Below are 15,166 nucleotides of genomic sequence, written 5' to 3' on the forward strand. Positions count from 1 at the left end.
TTAAGTTCAGTGGGGAGACAGTTAGAGACTGGGTCCACTTGTATATTCTACTAACAACTTGCCAAAGGACAGGAGATGAGAGTGGGGATGACAAGTCAGACTGTGATCAAGGTCAGAGCTATTCTTTGGACATAGTGAGGTTTTAGGTTTCGTATTCATGTGAAAGGGGTGCAGGGAAAAGGGAAAATACTAGACTGAATGTGTATGCCTGAGGTATGAAAAAAACAAAAACGTAAGAGTTGAATGTGATGTTGGAAGCTACAGAAATGGTGAGCTGGGAATGCTTGACATCACTTGGTATTCAGATGCCATTATCTCTTTGCACATGTCAAGGAAGAACATGGACACAGTCACATACACACATAAACCACACACACACGCACACAAATCATCCTGAGGGTGTTTGCGTCTAATTATTTTTCTGGAAAAAAACCACAATTTCTTAATCGAAAAGCCCTCCAGAAAATCATCATACACTGGTGGTACACCATATATCATCAGCACCAGTGCCAAACCAGCATCAAAAAATGAGGATACATGTTATGGTTTTTTTCCGCACATGCTGCTCGGGTGCATATTAAAAGGATCGAACTGCAAAAAATCTGATAATTGTTCTAAATCATCACAGATGTGTTTTTCCTGGAGTATTTACCAATACGAGGTTTTGAAGCTTTCAAACAACATGTTTGAGGTGTTATCAGGGACAATTACTCTGCTGTTAAATCAGAAATGAGGGTTCAGGCAGGCAATGTGTTCGATGAATGTAACCTTGAATAACCCCGACTGTGGTACTAAACACATTTTAGAAGCAGAAATGGTTTGAAACGGTGGTGCATGATGTTTACATGCTTTAACTTTTCCCCTATTTTGTTTATTTTACCATATATTAACTTGAAATGGAGCCCATTTAGTGGATTAAAAGGCTTTATCATTCTGTCTGATCAAACTTTCTTTATTTAGTATCTTCCTCATCAACTGCTCATCAGGCACAAATAAGAAACTTACAGAACAATATTACATGTCTGATACATTTCCTGTTTTCATTCACACAGATTTTTCATTATAAACTTTAATTATGAGCCTAGGAGTATCATCGTTGTGCAAGAAGCTGTGAATATTTTCTATCTCAAGACTCCGCAATGAGGAAATTGGGTTTGCTGTTTTACTGGCTGCAAGATATTCACTTTATTATACTATGATGTATTAAATTGTATTACCACAACTGTATTTATTATGTCAGTCCTTTTGTTACTTTCCACTATTATTATAGCCTACATAGCTGTTGGAACAGTATCTGTGTGCAAAATTAATTAATATTTCCAATGGTTTACAACATTTTCAGATGACTATCATGTCAACATTAAGAATGCTATAAATGTTAAGCAACTTTGCTTAAAACATTACTATATCAAACTACTTTCAGATGCATTTTCTGTTGATCGTCTTATTGTTTTTAGAACTGATTATTGCAGTTTTATTCAAACGTGAATTTAGTTTCTGATAAACAACAAGCCATGATAGCTTTCAGTTATTTCTTACTGGCTGAGTGTGGAGTCACGACCGCCAACCCTGGATTTTCTGACTACATCTTCATCTCACAGTCCTCTGCTCTTCTTGCCCCGCGGTTTTCCTTGTTGGCAAATCATTTTCTTTTTGCCTCTACACCAGAGAGACGGCCATGACCAGTAGAATAATTCTTTCAGGTTTTCTATCTAGCTATTAGCAGTGCGAAAATACAGGGACAAGGTGGAGTCGAACTACAAGGGCGCCAACGCCAGAAACATGTGGTCTGGACTAAAAACAATAACAGACTACAAAAGGACAACGAGTGGTGCTGAGGAAGTGTCTGCATCTCTCCCAGATGAACTGAACACATTTTATGCAGGCTTTGAGAGGCCCCCGTCTGTGGAGGCACAGAAGGCCCAGGATCCCTGCTCACTGGTTTTAACCAGTGCAGATGTGTGTAGATCTCTGAAAAGGATCAACACACACAGGGCTCCTGGACCCGATGGCATCCCTGGCCGTGCTCTCAAGGTGTGTGCAGTTCAGCTGGCAGATGTGTTCACAGACATTTTCAATAGGTCACTGCTCCAGTCTGTAGTCCCCACATGTTTTAAAGAGTCCATCATTGTCCCTGTCCCGAAAAAGATAAAACCCGTCTGCCTCAATGACTACCGCCCAGTTGCACTCACCTCCATCATCATGAAGTGCTTTGAGCGGTTAGTCAAAACTTTTATCACCTCCACCCTCCCTGACTCACTGGACCCCCTGCAGTTTGCCTACAGGGCAAACAGGTTCACGGATGATGCCATCTCCCTCTCCCTCCACACTGCCCTCTCCCACCTGGACCAGAGGAACACTTACAGTATGTGAGAATGCTGTTCATTGACTACAGTTCAGCATTCAACACCATTTTGCCCTCCAAGCTCATCATTAAGCTCAACAGCGCTTAATGTCCATACCTCCTCATTCAACAGTGTAAAGTATTTAAATACTTTCAATGTATCCACTTAGTATACATTTCACATCCTTAAATCTTTATTGTTGTTATTGTAAATATTCTTCTCTCTTTTTGCACTATTTTATTTATCTTATTTGCACCATGTATGTTGAGTTGTTGGAGGAGCATGGGATATAAGATTTTCATTGCCAACATATACGTTGTATATGCTGTGCATATGACCAATAAAACCTTGAAACCTTGAAACCTATCTGTCCATCCTTCCAATTGTCAATGAGATATCTCAGTACCGCCTGGAAGAAATGTCTTCAAATTTTGAACAACATTAAGCTTGACTTATCAGCTTTTGGTGGTCAAAGTTCAATGTGACCTTAAAAAGAAATCACAATTTTGACCATAACTCATGTTATTTGCTAATGTAACAATTTCACAGAAAACTAAACCATTAATTGATGACATATCAGACAGACGCGGTGAACTGGACTCCTTATAATGGAGGCGGTAATTCTAAAGGACAAACTCTTCTTGCTAGAACTCTTTTGCTCATTGTTTATCAAACCTTGTTTTTTTCAGCAAAAAGCAAATAACGGTTTAGGTTTTATGCAGGTAAAAAGTTATTTCAATGTCTCAAAGTTATTTATGTGTAATCCGGTGTTTGCTGTCGTTCTAGCCAGTAGGAGTTGCATGTAAAGACCATTATGAAGTGAAAACTGCCTCTGTAGACCAGTGGGCTACTGTGACTTGGTTATCAGTGTGTTCATGCAGTTCCTGAGGAATCAGACGGTGTGAAATTGCCTGAAGGTGAATGTTGAGGCTCAGCTTAGAGTGTGCGTTTATCGAGGCCCGCACAGCAGTTGTGCCGGAGCAGAACCACTGACTGGGTTCTCTTTACCATCTTATTATTTATGATGGGAGAAATACTTCCTGACACTATGTATATTACCGGCTGATTTTATTTCATTACGTAGTTCTCTATTTACATGTTATTAACACTTCCAGTAGGCTACAGTTTTTACAATGCAATCATTATATTCCCATTGTCCCAGATGTCATTTTCAATGTTTGCTTCATCAGCTTGGGCGTAGTCGACATTGAAATAAAATAATTGGCTTTTATGTCAATATTTGCCCTTGTTCTACATTGATTTATGTGTCTCAAGCTTCTATGCTTAACATCTTTGCAAAGTGTGCAAGATACTTTTAATACCTGCAGATTAGCAAATATCCATAAACCTATAGGAGAGTAAACAGCACACCAAACTTGAACCCTCAAATTAAACAACTAGATCAGCAAGAGTCTAAGCCTTCCTTCTCAACACTCACAATATTATGTAATCCTACAGTACACACACACACACACACACACACACACACGTACACACGTACACACGTACAGCATCCAGATGGAAAGAACTGGTTCCCCACTCTCAGGATGCAAACAATCCTCTGATGGGAGAGTACACACAGACGCAGTGTTAAATAGCCTACAAGGCATTAGGAGAATGAGAGCACAGTGGATGTTGGAGGAAGTCGGCACGATATCCTATTCATGTCTCTAACCGTTCTGTATTTTCATAGAAATATTGCCCGTGCAATGTGAACAGGAAATGTGGTCCGAGGGTCTGCAGTGACTCTGAGCAGGAAGCTCCGAGGCTCCATTCCACAAGTCCCTGCAGCCAGCCGTAATTGGCTTACACATTCCTCCAAGGATTACCACTCACTTCTTATTTGTGTTTTTGAAAAAAAACATTAAAACATTTGCTTTGGCTCCTTGAATTGCACTCGGGCAAGTGTCAAAACACACTCAAGTGTTCCCTGTGTTTCCACACATTGAGTGAAATTATGAGTCATGTTTCAGCTCTATTTGAACACTTTCATAGTTTCATTTGTTTTGTAAGTGTCTGCAATACTGTCCAGATTTGTTCTACATCTTCACTGATTCTGTGTGCAGTTGCTCTTCTGATCTTTGAGCATGGAAAAAGCGCTATATAAAATATTATGTATTATTATTATTATGACCTCTTCACTTGCCTCTGCTGCTTCTATTTCCTGTTATCCTCCTTACTTAATTACATTTGAGAGCTGCCTTGCACCATTTGTGAGTAAAGTTGGAAAAAGAAACATTTTAAATGCATATTTGCTTGCAGAAAAATATAGAAGCTCTCTTGTATTTTATAATTGCAGCATTTCTGAAAACAGACTGTAATTAGAAACACGACATTGCTTGTGCCAAATGAAACAGCTTGACGCTTGGGGTGATGACACTGTCCCATTATTAAAACCAAAACAGAAAAGTCTCTCAGAGAGGCAGAAATAAGGAGCAGCCTAAACGTATTGATCTTATATGACTCCCATGGAGTTTGTGGAGCAGCATAATTTCCCAGAGCTGTTATCTATGAATGAATCTGGACTTTTTCATTCGCCGGGTGTGCCACCTGCTGGTGCGTCACGGCTGCTCTGGCCAATCCTGACGCAGTGATCCTCCGTGCGCCCTTGGAGATGCCGCGCAGCTCATCACATCCCCCAACAACCTTCGGTTGGGTGACGGTAGAAGGCGAGCCCCGTTAACTGTTTACGGTGAACGCCTCAGACGCGACCAGAAAGGACTGCTGTACTGCTGCTCCGCCAAACATGCATCCGAGACAAGTTTGACTGGAATTGTCCATTGACTTGTACCGCTTTTGACCTGCGCACTATTGAATGTTATGAGGTAGGTGAACATATTGAAACTTAAAGTTTTGAGAATACTGTCACAGCAAAGTGTATGGTCTTTTACTCGGAAAACCGGTTCTCATCTGCTTTATTTGGTCACGTTGTTCGTCGCACTACGTTGCACTTTGAAGTTGCAGACAAAACAGAAAATTGTTATTTACGCTTGCTTGTCACCTGATCGGACATGTATTGTATTCAGGATAGTATTGGATGCTCGTATTAGATGTGTTAGATTCTTGTTTAAATGTAAGTTTGGCAAACAAGTGCTTCTGCTGCTCCCCGCTCAGCATCCCTGCCCAACCCCTCTGCACTCTGCACTCTTCAGATGCTTCCCCTCCAAATATTCTTCGTGGCTTCTCAACCAAATCTGTAAAGTTAATTAAAAACACGGGAAAATATTTGTTTTCATATCTGGAATCCTCTGAAAGTGAACGTTAATGAAAAAGGAGAGCAGAAGGGATATTTGGGTTGATGCGTATTCTCCCTCTTGTGGCACATTATTAATATGGTGATCAGATATAACACATTTGTGACTGCATGGCTGTGGACAGAGGAGGAAATTAATTGTGTCCTTACATGGCAAGTGAAATGCTTTCATGATTTGGGGTGACTGTTTATTTATGATGCCCGTAGATTGCAATGTGAAGGAATGTTCCCTCGCAGTGACCTGGGGGTACTTTGACATTGTGCTGGATAATGAGTAAGAGCAGAGGGAATGGCATCTGTGCCATGGTGCAAATATTTTCCTTTTGGTCTACGGCTGCAGTCATTCATCACAGAAGCCTCAGTGTGAATTTGACAATACAGTAGCCATATCATAAATTAGTCCCCCATGTCTGTAAACCCTGATAGTTTAACATTTTAATATGTTGCATATATCAACACAGCCAGCATGTTTTTATATCAGTATCAACAGAGCCACTGTTAGGGAACAGTGCAGTTCTATGTCGTGGTGAATGCACGCTCTGTTACTAGTCTGGTAAAGGTGGAGCAGGAATGTGTTTAGATGATTGTGACTTTCCATTGCCTGCTGAGGGGAGACGCGCAGTGGAGGACATTGAGAGAAAGGGACATATGAAGGAGAGAATGAGAGAGAAAAAGACATTAGGTCTTTCATTGCTTGATTTATTGTTTGAGCCCCGGTCAATATTGGTTGACCAATATTTTTTCAGGCTTTAACTCTCTTGATAGATGCTTCTGTCATATTGATCATGGACTGTGGGTGGAGGATAGTGCATTGTGACATTGATAAGTGCGATGAAAATGCCTTGGCCTTACCTTAAGCTGTACCTGTGGTTGTGCGTAGGTGTTGCACATGGTGGGTTTTTGGCACAGATGCAGATGCTCTTTGGTTTATTAGTCCCAAGCTTGTCATTATGTATGGATAAAGAAAGCTGTCAGCCTTTCAAAGGTTTACCTATTTGTCATTTGTGGGAAATGCTATAGTTTACTGTAACTTATAGTCAAGATGTTTCCCCACTTTGAATTCAATGATTAAAGGAATTGCTGTATTTCTGGGGAAATACACTCATTGCTTTCTCGTTGGATGAAAAGATCAACAACACTTTCATGTCTGTACTGTAAATATTAAGCTATGCAGCCAGAAGGTGATTAGCTGAACTTAACGTCAAGATTGGAAATGAGGAAACCGCTAGCATAGCTCTTGCTGAAAGCCCACTTTGTTTTGGCCCACAAGCAGCTCCAAACCTCATTAAATAATTGATAACCAGTTTGATTATTCCTTACAAAACCCAATGAGTAAGTTAACAAGTTGGGTTGCTGGTAACCAGATTTATTTGCCTTTCGACCCAGCAAGGATAGCTTATTCCCCTGTTTCCAGTCTTAATGCTAAGCTAAGCTAATTGGCTACAGCTACATCTCCTGCACCAAATACATATATTTTCCAAGATGTTGAACCGCTTTTTCAAAGGGAAAAATGAATATGGTTGCCGAAAGGTGCAAAGGTTGGGGACAAAACAACCAGCAGAGCGAGGTATAGAGCTAGTAGTCACAACTAACAACACAGGAATATGCAACAACAATGTATGTGAAATAAATAGTGGCAGCTCCTTATTATTCAGACAAAAGCATCAAACATTATAACCCTAAGGACGCGGCGTGCACTTACTGGCACCGCAAGGCTGCTTTTAGAGCCGGCAACAGAAGACAGTGATGGAAATGTTACAGGAGTCAGCTGGCCAAACAGACAGCCTAACTCCTCCATTGGGTTTCATTAGAGCTTGTCTTGATGTTAGAGCCTGTTTAATCCACTTTCACAGCCATGCAGACCACAAAGCATCTATCTATAGACGGCATTAACTTTCCCATCTCAGTTCAATCATTAAGAAAGATAACGCACATTCCCTGTGGTTGGCCTCAAAATGTTTCCGTTGAAATGTCACTCTGTACAAACTTTGTGCTCATAATAACCCGTACTGATGGGAAAGGGGATTTAATCAACAGATGGAAAGCTGTCAATCAGTGTCTGCTCAATTACGTTGTTCATAAAGAACAGTGTTTATACAGCCTTGCACCACTTCCTTATTTCTCTAGTAAGCAGAGACACTGCCTACGGGTGCGATTACAGGAAAGCCTTGAGGGGTGAGGGATTGGTCTCATTGTCTTAATATCCACTCTCTGGCCAGCTACTGCTGTTGTCCCATGTTTGAAGCACCTGTTTAGCTTCAAAGACACAGTGCTGGGAAGAGGCTGGGTCTAAATGCATATACTACTCTTATAACACACACACACACACACACAACATAATACTTCAGTAGTTTGGGAATTTTGACAGCGGAGTCAGTGTAGTTTCTCCTTCTCCTTCCTTCTCCTTCTTCTTCCTTCTGCTTCTTCTTCTGCTTCTTCTTGGCATATTGCAACGGGATGTCATACAGATATTTCAAGATCAAACAAAATAGCATCTTGCCAGGCTTCAAGTAATGCTAGTGAACGGACCAATCAACATCCTTCATGCCGGCTAGGAGATATGCGTGTGACAACTGACCGTTTTAAGCAGGAATTTATTTTATATGACCATTAATTTAGATACAATCATATGAAGGGGATTTAATCATAATTATATTTGGCGGCTAATGCAAATAAAAATGTTATTGACGTCTCACGGTTATATGACTTGCAATAATGCCGCCCTGTGGGTGCAATTCAGGCTTTATGGCTAACACGACGTGTGTTAAACTTACACTCATCACTCACTGACCTTTGCTAGTTGTCATAAGCCAAGCTGGAACTGCCCCTTATTGGTGGCAATAACGTGTTCACTTCAGTGCTGTTAACAACTGCTGCTGCATGTTTATCTTAGGATATTGTGTATGTTCAGCACACAGAAATCCGCACAAACACAAATCAAGATAAAGTGAGTGAGGTGTAGTTCAAAGGTCAGGTTTTTGTCAGGAAACTAAGGGTGATTTACAGTGGCAGAGTGAAGGTTAGAGATGTTGGCTTCACTTTTCGGTGTGTTGAATCAGTCAGCTGTATGCATCCCTACAATTTGCAAATTTCTAGCAGGCTGGTACACTCCACTGCACCGGCAATCTTCATTCTAAGTTTTTCTCTTTGAATCTTTTAACATTTTCTTTCTTCTGTCCTAATTTTAAGGCATTCTTCCCTTTTCACCCACTCTCTCTGTCTTACTCCCTGTCATGTTTCACTGCCTCACGCTCTCAAACTGTCTCACTCTCTCTACTTCTGCTCCCTTGATAAAATAAACCTCACTTGAGGGAACTCAGAGTCATGTCTAATATATGACTGCTCTTTTGTGCCTGCTCTCTCTCTGTGCTTAGCAAATAAATCAATAACGACTTGCCCTCCCATCATTTTTACTGGTGGTCCATAGGGATGGATTCCAGGTAAAGAGAGATGTACTGTTAACATAGGAAGTGAGAAAAATAGACAGTGAGCAAGTCAACAGGGAATGATACTGATGAAGTGAAATACGTGTGGTAAAGAGAAAAGAGAAACTGTGGTAATGATTGATGTTTGACTTGGCTCGGACCAGTCTCTAACTCTCAATATTTGGCAGTATATTTCTTTGTTCGTCAAAGGCTTGTTAATTATTCTGAGTTAATGTACTTTCACACAGTATTGATTACATTAAAGATTGCTTTGTAAACTCTCACGTACACTATGTTCTTTTTCTCACTGTTGCACACTCTGATCCACAGTAGCTCTGGAACATTGAAGCTTATGTAAAACTAACAGATTTCTCTTCATAAACATTTTGGAAGTAATGTGAGCTGACTGTTTAGTCCTCTTAATAAACTCTGCGGGGTTTTCTGTCGGGACTGCGAGTTGAACGTGTTAATAAGATAGCAATTGCCCTTTGTTTGCTTAATTTTATTGGCTTCAGTTTCATAATGTTCTGCAGTTAATGATCCCGAAAGTAGCTAGAACAAGACGGTGTTTAGAGAGCGGTGACTATGTGTAAATATAAATAAACTGCTTCTGTGGATGAAAGGAGCCTGAAAGTAAGAGAGAAGAAAGAGAAGAACACATGTAAAATACTTTAGCCACCAGGGAGAAAATGGATAAAACAAACGAAATTCAAAGAAACCTTTTAAAGTGTGGATCTCTTCTTTTAAAACAAAAATGTCCTTGATGTTTTTCTGCTTCTTTGTATCTAACTGATTCTTGTTTTCTACTTTGCTAACTGCCGCCTCGTACGTTCTCGTAACAATGCAGCACTCATTTTATTTTTCATCAGTATGACCTGTTGTCTGGAACAGAAGCCTTTATGTTTGATTGGGTAAAGGCTCACAATGAACTAAAACATTGTCCTTCATCAAACATATTGTCAGAAACGCAAAAGGAAGCTTTTTCTGAACATTGAAGCACTGTCATACAGACGATGCAATTTGCAGTTACGGGATGGGATCGCAAATTGACTGTGATTTATGTGAGCGGGACATTGGATTGGATTTTTCAAACTGATGGAATCCAAAGAATGGCACATGCTGTGACATGTTGTATGCACTGAATAATGGCATGTTGGATGATAAATGCTATATTGCACACAGAGATGAGAGCGCTGTCACAACTGCTAGGCCATGAAATTAATATTTATGTTTAAAATTGTATTTCTAATTCATAGGATCTCTTGTGACAGATGTTGGGGTATGTTCAAACATCTGGTGTTGGTTCAAGAGTTAAGTCGTATTTAACTCTTGGATTGCTGGTTCAAAACAAGTTAATTTCATGTATATACTCAATATCGCACATTTATTTGACTATTTCTCTCAAGTGGCTTTATAATATGTTCAGCATAAGTACGCCTCTATCTGTAGACTCTCGAAAAGCTACCTCAAGATTTGCTTTAATTTGCTAGCGCTCCAACACATTGCACGTGATAGGATAAGGAACATGTCGGCCAGCTAACCAATCAGAGCAGAGTGGGCTCTGGTTTGAGAACTATGGTGAAGAGAGGTGCTACAGTAAGGCAGAATGAGAAAAATAAAGAGCTTTTTGAACATTAAACCATGTAAACATGTGACAGCAGAGGCACAAAGTTCAATTAAGAACCTCACAATTAGCATAATAGGGTCCCTTTTAAACGGGATACAACTCAAGAAAAGCTCAGGAAGATCAACCGAGGAAGGGGTCCTTCTCAAATAAGCAGATCTGATTAATATCACTTAATATGCTCAGGCACATATTTTTCTGGAGTACGTGAGCTTCCTTTTATAATTTTTAAGTGTGAGATGATTTCCGATGAATAATACTTGAGTAATATCACAACAAAAACATCCCCATTTCAAACTAAAGTGAAAGTGTTTGAAGTGTAATCACGGCTACGTAAAGTTAGATTAGATGCTGCTGCATGATTAAGTTCCTGTCAAAATTAATTTATCAGTAAGTAGGTTTCAAAGACTCTGACGGGAAACATTGGGCACATTACAACCTTGAAAAAGTGCCTACTGCTTTTTTTATGTTTTGTTTTTCTCCAGTTGTTTGTTTCTGCCTGACACCCTCTCGCTTTTGTAACACTCATCAAGCGCACATCAAGTGAGTCAAATTGTGTGTCAAGCACTCAGCCGTAACACGCATCCTGACTAAATCACTTTTTTTTTGGCTTTGTAATGCTGCATCTCCAAATCATTTCAGAGGTTAGAGTGAGGTAAAGAAATGTCTAATGTACATGATTTATTTCTCCTCCTTTATCCTTTCATTTCACAAGATCTTAGTTTTCCAAAAAGGCAGCTGTGTTATTAAAAGAATCATCAGATTGTTTTTACCATTTAGGATTAGGACAAGCGACAGGAATGCAGACAGTATAGCCAGTGTAGTTGTGCATAGATTTGGCCCTTTGACACATTTGAGACATGTACTTATATTGCTTTTGTCTCTTGCTGTCTGTAGCTCATCACTCAGTTTGATTCAGCGGTGTATCTGCTCTTGTTTTGACATCATCTCTGTTAACCGGCCTCTGCAATTATGAGTGGAGTGCATGCCCCTTTTTTTATATAACACCTTGCACACAATTAAAAGTGTGAGGGATGTTTTTTCCAAATCAGAACTAATCACAAAGTACTTGTGAAGCCCAATATGGCATGGGTTCATAGCTCTGGGTGTCAGTAAATGACACTGTTGAGGATTATTACACACTGACAATGCAGTTTTAAAAAAAGGGGAGCGAGTGCTCTTTCAAGGGGATTTGGAGCTGCTGATTGGCTGCTGTGCCAACCTGTTAGAGCTAATATCTCTGCTGAGTCGCTGCCAACTGTGTTTTTGATATGATTTTGGCAGAGCTGCTGTGCATGGCAGCAGCATTCCTATAAGCCTCCTGCACCGGTGTTCAGTATAGAGTGCTACGAAGGCGTGAGTAACATGAATCTCCACAATAGTCGATTTCCTTTTTTCGTTCATCGGATTTTGTAGGAATGGTTTAAAAGTGTTTCCTAGGTTTTAAATTGCACATATATTGTTTTTTAAAAGTATGAGTTCGTATTTGGACACATGTTTGTATGTATTTCAATCTTCTTTTGAGGCCTCAAAACTAAAGATATTTGCTTTATTTCCATGAATGGTATCATTAAGGATTTGAACAGATGCTGCAGTCATGCTTTGGGGGTCAATCATTGATCAATTTTGCAGTCATGGAATTTGATAATTGTTTATACAGCTGATTTTCATTACACAGATTCACCCGATTTAAGTGTCTGCTCTCTAACTAAAGAAAGCCTTTTGTTGTAACTTTACGCCTGTCTCAGGAATATAACCAGCCCAAGTTCCCTTCAAATGTTAAACTTACTCTGACAGTGAAGTGAACAGAACTACCTGAAATTTTGACTTTTGCCCTGAAGCAAGTGTAAGAGTGACAATTTGCCCCGTTTTTTGAAAGCGTTCAAACCAGCACCTGTCTTTGAGTTTTCTTCGATTCTCTGACTGACAATGCACAAAGAGACAAGAGTAGTAGAACTTGTACCAGGCTAAGGCAGGATGTAAAGCGAGCCCCCTGGCTAAAATCTGTAGAGGAAAATGAATCCAAGCCAAACGGACATGCAGCCTTTGGGCCGAGGAGTCAAATCCTCCGCTGACATTTACATGAGTCTAAAGCAACAAAAGGGTATGAAAATATGTTTTCTCCAATTTGCCGTCGTGTCAGGTTGGGTCTTATGAAGTGTGTGGTTCAGAACTTTATTGTGTTTTCGACTCTACTCTTGGACAGGTTGAAAGTTGAGACGGAATTAAAAGAAGGCCTCAAATGTACACTGTTTCTCTGGGGTTTTGAGGTGTTTCACAATAGTTACAAGCAGACAACAGCATGATCATGAAGTAGAGATGAAGCCCTTTTAGTCTGTAAACAAAATTGAAGGTTTGACTTAATTATTTTCTCAGTGTTTTTTATCTTCAGGACCATATATAAACACACATTTGTGGAACTCAGATAGGATACCCATTGTATAAGCACTGTGAACCTCTTACAGTTAAATTAAAACAGTGAAACTAATGCAGGGTTGGATTTAGTCTCTAAAGAGTCTAAACTCCCTTTATTGATTAGGGAATGCCAGCTTTCCCTTGATGGTATTTCAACTCCTCCGTGTTTTGTTGAGGGACCGAGGTAAACCTTAAACGCCTCCCCGGGGATTACTTCCACTTAGCAAGGTGATAATAATCTGGAGCTCATCTCAGGAATGTGTGTAACTTGGCATGGCATGAAAGCTTTGTGGGAGAAGGGCAATGACATGAATCACTGGGGTAAGTTTTACGATCGGTCATCTGTATCATGTTGTGTTCATCCTTATCAGCTGCGCAGGCCCTCAGGCAATAACAGCCACAAGCCTTATCAAACAGCTTTGTGAAAGAAATATGTTTCATTTTAGTCTCCATCCAATTTTGAATCTTCGTAGGACAAGCTGAACAGATTCTGAGGTATTAAAGGAATGGGAAAGATTTGTTGGAGAGCTACAGCCAGAGTACATTAACTTTAGTGGTGTCTTTGGGAGGTAAAGCAGGCCAGAAGCAAGAGAGGATGGATGGAATTGCCTGGCATGTCTCCATACAAAAGTTTCTGGCAGTGTGTCTTGGTAGAAAAGAAAAAATAAAACTGTTTATTGGCTCGGTACCCTCTGTGTTTCTTTGAAATGTAATCATAACCCAGGCTGGGCATATTTATTGCATATACAGGCAACAGACTGGAGTTGTGTGAGCCTATTATTTATCAATATTTATTCTGCTCAATATATGTTGTAAACATGAAAATACAATGTTTAAATCATCTTGATTTATGAAGTATGGAGACCTGTTTAAATCTCTTAAAATCAAAGTGGCAAACAAGGGCTTCTCCAGCGTAAAGCTGGCCAAGGCACGAAGAGGGACTCTTTTTTTAGTTTCAGTTTGGGTATTTTACAGCTTTGAATAAAACTCACTGCACTGATAAGGATGACGTAGCACAGCTATTTAGCACTTAACACAAATTACAGCTAAGACTAATGGAAAGTCATTACCTTTACAGCTTTTCTTATCCCTAACAAAGGAATGGAGATTTGAAATGTGTACTTTATGATAGTGAAAAAGTCAGGGCATCACGATTACAAATCATCCCGATACCTGGAATCCTTTGCCTAATTGAATGGCAATCCATCCTGTAGTTGTTGAGACATTTCACTCACGGTGGCTCCACAGAAAAAGGAAGGCTTTCATCAAAACATTTATTATTTCTCCTCTCGGTACAGAGAATATCTGTAAAATATGTATCCATAATTGTTGGGACGTTTCACTCTGGATGAAAGTAATAGGGAGCCCTTAGAGAGTGACACCCACGTGCCATGCCGTTAGCGTGGCTAAACATTCATACATGCATGGAAAAAAGACGTTATGGTAGACAGCGTTGCACGATTTTCACATTTTGCAGGAATTATACAGTTTTTAACAAACAGAAATATTGTTTTCTGGCATCACTTTAACATTTTACTGGGAAAATCGACATTTTGGTGTGAGGGCAGACTCCGAAAGTAAGAGGGTGCAGCGCCCCTGTTACCCCTTGTTTAATTTTGCAACCAAAACACTTTTGCAATTCAACAGATGTTGTCATTACAAAGTAATACAGCACAGAGTGGCTTTGAATAATTAAAACTTCCAACATGGTCCTGCGATCTAGCATGTACTGTAAATACTGAGAGTGCAATTAGGGTTTGAGCTGGTGGGATGCATTGCTGCAGCTCTTCTCAGCTCACACGCTTGTGTTCGCTGCAGTGTTTCATTTAAAGGGCCACATGTTTTCGATGACCCTGATTAATCCGCTGCTAAAGTTTTCTCTCAGGCGTTGCCACCTCTTTGTTCCTTCCTCTTTGCTGTTCATGTTTATTTAACAACTTTGTTTTAAAATCCAGATTAGTCTCCATAAAGCTCTTTAAATTAATCTCATTAAATCTCCTGTTCAACAGAGACATGCAGGGGCAGTTAGAGTTTCAGTCCTCTGCTTCATTTTCCATAAGCTCCTATCATTACATCAGTCACATCCTGCTTAATCCTGAGCTGC

General features: G+C 40.0%; 1 protein-coding gene across 2 annotated transcripts in view; it reads left to right on the top strand.

Annotated features, from left to right (window-relative positions):
- Positions 1-4,963: 4,963 nt before the first annotated feature.
- Positions 4,964-15,166, top strand: part of chrm3a (cholinergic receptor, muscarinic 3a) — a 68,822-nt gene continuing 58,619 nt past the window's right edge. Inside the window, exon 1 of one of the 2 annotated variants that reach the window (XM_063874197.1) lies at positions 4,964-5,170. The gene's annotated coding sequence lies outside the window, so the exon portion shown is untranslated. The remainder of the gene's footprint in view (positions 5,171-15,166) is intronic. The other variant, XM_063874196.1, reaches the window with a different exon arrangement.

This window comes from Eleginops maclovinus, chromosome 22 (assembly GCF_036324505.1).
Source record: "Eleginops maclovinus isolate JMC-PN-2008 ecotype Puerto Natales chromosome 22, JC_Emac_rtc_rv5, whole genome shotgun sequence".
Classification (NCBI taxonomy): Eukaryota; Metazoa; Chordata; class Actinopteri; order Perciformes; family Eleginopidae; genus Eleginops; species Eleginops maclovinus.